The sequence below is a fragment of the Octopus bimaculoides genome, chromosome 8 (assembly GCF_001194135.2).
Source record: "Octopus bimaculoides isolate UCB-OBI-ISO-001 chromosome 8, ASM119413v2, whole genome shotgun sequence".
NCBI lineage: Eukaryota > Metazoa > Mollusca > Cephalopoda > Octopoda > Octopodidae > Octopus > Octopus bimaculoides.
Window position 1 is genome coordinate 66,835,615 of NC_068988.1, and position 9,386 is coordinate 66,845,000.

A 9,386-nucleotide genomic window follows, 5' to 3' on the forward strand; every position below is an offset into this window, starting at 1 on the left:
GTATATATATATGTATACATATATATATGTATGTATATGTATATATACATATGTAGGGGAAAATTCACAAAAAAAAAAACAAAAGACGAAGACAGGTGGTGTTGACAACAAACAGATGTATTAGTTTAACGCTTGGGAAGTGAAAAAGTCTTTAACATTTCGAACCTATGCTCTTCCACAGAAATGAACACTGAAAGAAACAAGGAGAGAAAATAAAGAATGTGTAGTGGCTAGCAATCTATCATGGCGAATGCTGGGCAGAGGGGTCACACAGGAGAGCTAGGAAGAAGGGGAGATAATAAAGTAGTGGTGATCCCAAAACGAAGGTGCACGTGCGTGTGTATAAGAGAGCATGTATCAAGCATCAGAATAATTCCTCATCCACCGTTTTATATTCTATATTAATTTTAATTGACTTACGTTAAGAGAAAAGTGCTTTATAGTGGGAAGATATCCCCTTTTTGGTGGTGCTTCCCCTAGTTTGTTAGATTTATTGAGTCTTAAGAGTGAGCCTTCAAGAATAAGTAGTTTATACACTTATCTTTGCAAAACTCGTTACCATTTGTTAAGTCAATCGATTTGCTCTTCGTAGTTCAATCCAGAAATAACTTCTGATATTTCCATAAACAACATTCTGATAAATTCCTGAAGCGTTATACCAATGGGTGCTATGTTATCTTTGACTCTCTACCGACTTGATTTATCTAGAGTTTTTCAGTTGTAACTACAGTGATGTCTAAAGACATTTCTCACTTGAGAGAAATATATCGTTGATCCTAGAACAATGAAATGCAAAACTGACTACAATGGAATTTGAACTCAAAACGTAAAGTCCCTTAACTAAATACTACAAGGAATCTAATGATTTTGCTACGATATTAATAATTGGAAGTTAATATACTGCCAACTTCAACTTGGGAAGCCAAGTATTCATTGTTTTATAGCCATCACTCTTGGCATTCACATCATTTGTAGGAAGGTTTAGAATTTCAAGAAATTTCAAGAAACAACATAAAAGATTCTGTATTACTCATACTTGTAAATTGGTAAGCACGATTTTATGTGGAAGATAAGGAAAAAAAAAAAAAAAAAGAAATGTTTTCTTTGAGGATCAAGACCATTATTTTTGATAGTTTGATGAAACAGAAAAAAAAAAAAAAATTATAAAAAAAAAAAAATTATGCACAAAAAGAAAAAAAATCACTAGCGGTTTGATGTTGTGCATATCGAATCGATGGAACTGGTCTCATTGGAACAAATGAATAATGTGTTACTTTATTTTCCGAATATAAATCAGACTGTTCTGTCCATTTATTAAAGAAACCAGACCTTTCTCCAAGGGGAATAAAAAAAGGTATCCGAACAGCTGTTTTTCATCTTTCTGCAAAATCACTAATTACATCGTTTCTATTAAATTGCGTCACTATGTCCATGTTTTTTAAAAACTTCCCATTTCACTTTCTTCTTCAGTATACATGAAAACTATGAAAGGAATTTTATGTCAGCAACACATATTTCTAAAATGTTTTAGCTTTATTCCTCTTCTTTAGAGTCTACCACATGCTATTTAATTTCCGTGGCAGAGAATTCGATTAACTTCATATCAATCAAGTGGGGAACCATTGAGAGAGATTATGCTAGAAGTAGCTGTCAAAAATCTCTCAATTTATATCTTACCGTCTTAAAACAGAAATTGTGTAGAGAATGTGATCATATATATATATATATATAAAGAAAAAGATAAATAAGTCACGGTTGGTACGCCTTAGGTTAATTTGGTCTGAGCTGATCAGGAGTCAAGTAACAGCAACAAAAACAACCGGCTGAATATCGTTTTCTAACTTCAGAACATATAGCCTAAAAATCGATACTTAATTGAACCAGAGGGAACGAAAGAAATCTCAATAATATTTGAACTCAGAATAGCGTTGTTTCGAAATGCTAAAATATCCAATCAGACTTTCAACTTCCTTGGTCACATATTTACCGAACAATAGGCAACTCGTTCTCCAAGAGTATAACAAAGTTCTTGTGAACAATCCAACATTCCGGTTCAGATTCTCAGTTGGAGTCATTTCAATTTACTTGAATCGATAATGGAATTGGAAATGCACGAAAGTCAATACTTAGAATTTATTGTTTCCTAAAATTATAGGCTTTGAATCCAGAACAAGTTGGTATTGTCAGCTACAAGTTAAACTGATCCGGTTTCAAATTAAATTCTCAAACATATTGATTTATTTTCTTTATGCAATCAATAAATTAACAGGTATTTACTTATCAATATATCTCTATATCCAGTGCGCTGAGTTCAACTGAACATTATCGATTTACTTTCGAAATAGTGACGTTCTTATCAGTGTTACCAATATTGTACCTAGTTCCACAGCTTCCAACAGCCACTCACTTCTTACACTCTCTCAGAGCGTGGCAAATGGAATGGCGAAGAGACGGAGATTTTATTTTTAAAAGGTGATAGTTACTTTCGTGAAAAACTATTCTTACGTTAGTTCTTACGTAAGATATCAGAAACCTGATGTTACATGTTGGTTTACTGAAATGACTTGGAAACAAAACTCTCAGACTTTCCTGTAACTGTCTAGCAATTTGTAATTTTATGCTATGTTTTCAAATCCTGTAGGTGCCAATTTTGTCTTCAAATTTTTTCGGAGTCGAAAATAAATCATCGTTCCTTCCCCTCCCATAACCCTCTGACCTTATGCCTGTGTTAGAAATATGAAGGCGGCAAATTATTAGAATCGGCGGAGCGTCAAAATGCCTTGAGATATTTTTCCCATCTCTTTACTTTTTTTGAGTTCAAATTTCATCTTAGTTAACTTTGCATTTCATCCATCTGAGACCGAAAAAGATAAAGTACCAGTCAAGTACTAAGGTTGATATAATCGGCTGCGCTGTTCTTCAAAAGTTCTGTCTTTCTTCTTAACAAAAAAAGCATAGCATAACTGGAAACACAAGTGAGAAAACATGCACAAAAATAGAGATAAAAGCGCGCACACGCGTACACATGCATAATCAAGCAGAAATGTGGCGAATACTAATCGAATTCCATTGCCCAAAATTGTTCTGTGAAACCACTCTTTTCCATAGATATGAAACATTTGGACTAAAGGACAAATTCATGGCTGCACTTTGTTTAAAAGAAGCATGTCAGTTTGCCTTAAGTTATCGAAGAAAGAATTAGAAACAGCTACTGCAGACATGCTGATTGAAATCTCCTTTCGTAAATGAAGGAGAAAGCGTTTGACACCACAGGTGCCATATTTTCTTTCTACTATAGGTACAAGGCCTGAAATTTTTGGAGAGGGAACAAATCAATTACATCAACCTCAGTGCTCAACTGGTACTTGTTTTATCGACTCCGAAAAGAAAAAGCCTCAGCGGAAACTGAAGTCTGAATGTACAGAACCTGAAGAAATACAGCTAAGCATTTCGTCCAACGTGCTAACGATCCTGCAAATTCATCGCCTTCGTAGAGGCGGCTTATAATAGCCTACCCTTTTCAAGCGGCAATAGCTACTTTTGTGAAGAACTATTCTTACGTTAGTTCTTACATAGAATATCAGAAACCTGATGTTACATGTTTTTCTGATAGTGAAATAACTTGGAAATAAAGTCTTCTGAGTTCAAATTCTACTGGATCCAATTTTGTCTTAATTCTTTTCCCAGGATGTATAAAATAAAGTAGAAAACGAGATGAAAGCACAAATCCAAATATTTACAACGCCCACCTGTCCATAAACTAGTTTCACAGTATACTTGAAAAAGTTCAAGGTACACTATCAAGGATCTTAACGTCAGCCATTGTTTTGTGATCACTTTCGTGGTATAATATGGACGAATAGCCAGAGATGATGTAGCTTTCAACGGTATATGGCCGAAATAGAGGACATACAAGTCCCCATGTGGTATACAAGTCACTATGGACATACAAGTCCCCATGACACTGCAACATCAAAAGACAATCCAAACTAACTCTTTTTAGTCACATAAGGTTCAGATTCTTACCAAACTAAGTCTATTTACTCCAACGAGCGTCAATTTTTAACCATTGTGATACTATTTTCCATAGATAAAAATCATATCCACGACGAGTAACCTGACCTGTTAAGGAAGCGTCAGTAGTTCAATGTAGTGAGCGTAGGATATGACTTTTGAGAGCCAGAACCATCTCTTGAATGTAAAGATGAAATGGTTGGGCGGACAAAGCTTTGAGCAGCCAATTTCCAGTTTATGATACCAAACCAGTTGTTGGTGTTTCATTCAGTTTCTAGACAAATTCATTGTTATTTCCTTCTTTCATTTCATTGTCCATTATAAATGTAGATGGGTAAATTACTTATGGGAGAGACTGACTTCCTGGTTAAGATTAGCTTCGTCTTCCATTAACTATTTATTGCCACAAGTCCTAAAACAGTTTTGTCGCTTTTAATTTGCTCATTACATAGCAGCGTTAGCTTGACTTAATTACAGTTTTTCAGACAGATTGAGTCTGAGTGGATTCTCTTTCTAATGTTTCTTAAAAATCTCTTCGAAATTAGAAGGCATTTGCATTATATTGTGTTTACTTATAATCAGATGAAGATGGTGCATTTGCTAATTAAGGTGGTAAATTGGCACTCGTCAACCATGGTACCCATTTACACTAGATTGAGTTCCTGTTAGGTAAACTTTAAAAGTCTCTAAAATGGATTGACGTGGTCAGTACTAAATGTTTACATCACAGTCGGAGTTAAATGCAGGATCAGTGATGAAGATCGAACTACTGTCTCTACCTGTTATATATATGGGTCTCTTTAGTTAGAATATCATTTAACCTTAATTCATTAGCTCACACACACGCAATATCACATAAAAGCTCTATTCATTTACTAATCAGCTCTGGCAATTATAATTCGAAGCGCATGTGTGTGTCTCTTTCGCATTTGGCCCATCTCCAATATTTTCAATCGTTGCTTTAACAAATATTAAACTTTTCGCTCCGGCTTCAGAAGTTATTGAAACTTCTGGCAACTACTCATAATGTTTGCAGAAATGCCAAGACATATATTTGGGATGAGGTATATTACATTTCTTAAGATTAACTTCAGGAAAACCAAAATTCTTAACACCGAAACACTACGCCAAAGTGGCACCATCTTATATCGCAATAGCAGCAGTAATCGATGCAGTGAAATACACTCTCTAAACCAATTAATCAACCACAGAAATAAATAGAACAAATTAAGAAACTTTCAATTATCTTGAAGATTTAAAGGGTAAATGGTGACCGATGTACTTTTATACGACATCTCATTAAACGATTAAAGAAAACTTCTTGAAATTTATCTACGGTGGAAATGTCTCGTCTAATTAACAATGTATTTCAAAGGCAATCATTTAAATTACATTTTGGCTTAAAACATTTGGCCTTTCTAATGAAGACAAAGTGTAAATGCTTATAGACAAAACTAGAAATAACCTGATAGACTCGTCTGGTCAATAATTTAGTTCTACATTCGAAAGCATTTATCAATATTAAAGTGGTTTCCTTGGAAACGATTCATTCACCTAAATTCTTCATAGAATCACTGTAACATGGTCAGATATTTATTACTGAAGTGTTGTTGTTGTCGGTGGTGGGGCAGGATTCAGTTTAAAGACGCATCTTTATCGTAGTCATTATTGTTTAGCAACACAGCTCTGATCCAACTGTGACCATTTCAGATGATAATAAACCAAAGAGGGTGCCTTGACGGCATTTGTGTACCCGTACATGTTTTGCATAAAGCATTTTATATGTTATGCGAGGATCTTGTGGCCTCTCAAAGAAAAGATTCGGAATATAAAAATCCTTGCGTATTTCTTCTGGCTCTTCACATTCTAAGTTCCAATCCCGCCGCGGTCAACATCGATCCGGGTTCGTTTAAATGAAGTATCAGTCAAGTATTGACACACTCTATACCCTCTAAATTGCTGGGATTGTTCCAGAGTCAGAAATTATTATTATTATTATTATTATTATTATTATTATTATTATTATTATTATTATTATTATTATTATTATTATTATTATTATTTTACGTTCTGAGTTCAAATTCGGCAGAGGTCGGCTTTACATTTCATCCTTTTGAGATCAATAAATTAAGTACCAGTCAAGAACTGGGGTCAATGCGATCAACTATCCCGCTCCCCTCAATTCCAGGCCTTGTGCCTATAATAGAAAGGATTATTATTATCCTATCTTCTGAGTTATATATGTCACGTCTCAGCTCCATCCCGCAGCTAGAGACAGAACACTTTTATTTCACAGGTGTTATTCCAAGTATTACTGCCAACAAAATACTTCCTATGAAGTTTGGAATTCGTAGCTTTTGATGCCAGAATATTGCTTTCTTTGAGACGGTCCCAAGTACAACGATCACGATAGGTATCACATTCACATTCGAGGCTCTATGGATGCAGATATCATCCAATGCTAGGTCTTGGCACTTCCTGACTTTCTCGTATTTTGGTCTGCAGGTATAGATATGTTGACGGAGGTTCATTCTTAGGATTCCTTCCGCGGGTGAGTGATATCTGGTCGGTTATGTTGTAGTTTTTGTCTGTGTGTAGTGGCATATCCCATATGAGTTTGACCTGATCATTCTCTGTTACTGGCAAAGGGTAGTGCTCTTACCACTTGTTGGAACATCCTAGTCTATACTTTCTAAAAAACTCCCAGTGTATTCACATTGCCACTTTTTCGTGGCGTTTGATTTTTAATTTTCTTTTGGGCTAGTTTTGAGTATCTACTAATTATACGTCTGTCTCAAATGATTTTTCACGTAATCTACACAAAGATGATACTGCTGTCTTATCAGTTGGTTCTTCTTCTTCTTCTTCTTCTTCTTCTTCTTCTTCTTCTTCTTCTTCTTCTTCTTCTTCTTCTTCTAAAAGAGATGGTGAGGTGGGCAAGATTGAAAGGGCTGAGGACAGTCACCTTCCTCTTCGACAAAAACCTCATCAGTTTAATGTTTCTCCTGGAAAAAGTGAGTGTGGAGAGGGAGATATCGCCCTTCAACAAACTTGGTGGAAGGTGAGCAGGAGCGGTGAGTGTAGCTCACCACTCCTATGCGTTAGCGAATACACTTAGGAGAGGACTTATGCCTATTAGAAATAACGGGTAGTGTGCGTTAATCACTACAAAAATCTCAAAAACTCAGATTGTGGTGATGAGAAATACCGATGGTGGAAACTCTAGCGTTTATATTCATGGTTCAGTCCTCCACGATTCAAGGACATATCTGTGTTTATGAGGGTAAGATCGGAAATTTTCGCTCTTAATTAGTGTCCGAGTAAAGAGAGTTCTTCAGTATAATTCTTTTCTCAGCCACATAGAGACTGCATCTCTCACTGCCAGTGGAGTAAATTTTGTACTTTCCCAATGCACTCCACATTATGTTGTGATCTGTGGAGCTTTCTTCCAATGATCATATGCGCCTGATACGGCTGCGACATTTTGCTTCCGCTGAATATTGAAGGAGGACTTGTGATTGCTAAATTTGGTTCTGAAGGGAACATATGTATACTTGAGTGTGTGTGTGTGTGTGTGTGTGTGTGTGTGTGTGTGTGCGCGCGTGAGTGCGTGTGTGTGTATGTATATATATATATAATATATATTATATTCATATAAATATATAATAAAATATAGTATAATATAGGATAATACAATATAATATACATATTTCTATGTCCGTACTTAAGTTTACCGGCATAATCCGGTAAGAAGATGTGTAGCTTAATGTCAAGCCACTTAACCTCGTAATTCGATAGATGGAGATCAATATCTATTAAGTAGTATGTTGAAATAAGTACATGAGATCGATGTTATCGCATAAAACGCCCTTAAAGGCGGTGCCCCAGAATGGCCGCAGTTGAATGACTGAAACAAGTTACCGAACAAAAGATCGTGTAATGTGTGAAAGAAAAGTGGTTATAGAAGGTGTGATAGTTTAATGGTGTGATATAATATTGTAATAGACTAATGAGGTGTGAGTCAGAGCGCTTGTAGTGTACGATGGTGGGGATGATAGTGCAAGTGGGAGAGGGTAGAGTATATACAAGGAGAGACAGAGTTAAAGAGATAGATAGGGAAAGAGAGAGAGAGAGAGAGAGAGAGAGAGAGAGAGAGAGAGAGAGAGAGAGAGAGAGGGAGAGAAGGGGAGTGATTACACAATTGGAGGTGAATAATGTTAGAAGTGGAAGATAAACTAAAGGAGTTTATCTTCTATAAGTCTAGACGTGTAGAGGTTGCAAGCCGGTGTGGACGGCACAGTTAGTACGGTGTCGGGCCATTTAGGTGGGGTGAGGTGAGAGGTAGTCGATACTACAGACGCTTCATTAGCAATGGAAAGAGTGAACGCCATAGACTATTGTGCATATTATCCCTACAATTAAATCAACACGGAGCCAACAAAAGAACTCACATATTCGTTCACGCATCCTGCCTGAGATAACAGCCAATAAACTCCAAAATGATGCTCTACAACCTTAGAAAAGGATACATTTGTTACTGTGGTCCAGGTGCAATGATAATAAAACATAACAAAAAAAGTAAAGGTATATTTTCCGTTACGAAAAAGTAAAAAAAAAAGACTGTCAGCTGGAGGAGGGAGAGATTATTGGAGGTTGGCGAGAGAGGTTTTCGGAGGTTGGCGAGAAAGATTGTCGGAGCTTGGTGAGAGAGGTTATATAAATATATGAATGAAGTGTTTGAAGAAAGTGCAATAATAGCGTTCACACTCACTGATGGTCGCTCTCAGTAACTACCTTTAGCTTACGGAGTTCTTGTTTGTATAACTATCGAAAAGCAGCCAGAAGGATAGACATATTGTTGAGAACAACTGATTTCTGCTGTATTTCTGCTGTATTTGTGGATATTACACTTTACCCAGGCATTGAAATAAAATCACAGATTTTTTTGAAGAAAGCTTACCTTACTTTGGCAAGAAACTGGGCGACACAATATAGTATGTAAAACTAGACACACCATATCCTGTGTAAAACATATTGAAACACTGAGACAGCTTTGTCTTCTGAGAAAATTAAGGTTGGTGTTTGACCGGCCACAGATTAGGTGGCTATTGCATGACAAGCAATTTTTGGAGACCATGTATGTCATTGTAAAATCAAGTGAGCAAGCAAACCCAATAGAAATTATGTTGATATTGTTTCTGTGTCATGTAATATGATATAATATGATATAATATAACATAATATAATATAATATATAATATACTATAATATAATACAATGTAATATAATATAATATAATATAATATAATATAATATAATATAATATAATATATATATATATATATATATATATATATATATATATATATATA

General features: G+C 35.6%; 1 protein-coding gene across 1 annotated transcript in view; it reads right to left on the bottom strand.

The window, feature by feature from the left end:
• The window catches only part of LOC106867808 (atrial natriuretic peptide receptor 1), a 900,438-nt gene that overhangs the window by 111,482 nt on the left and 779,570 nt on the right, over positions 1-9,386 (bottom strand). The gene's annotated exons all lie outside the window — the stretch shown is intronic.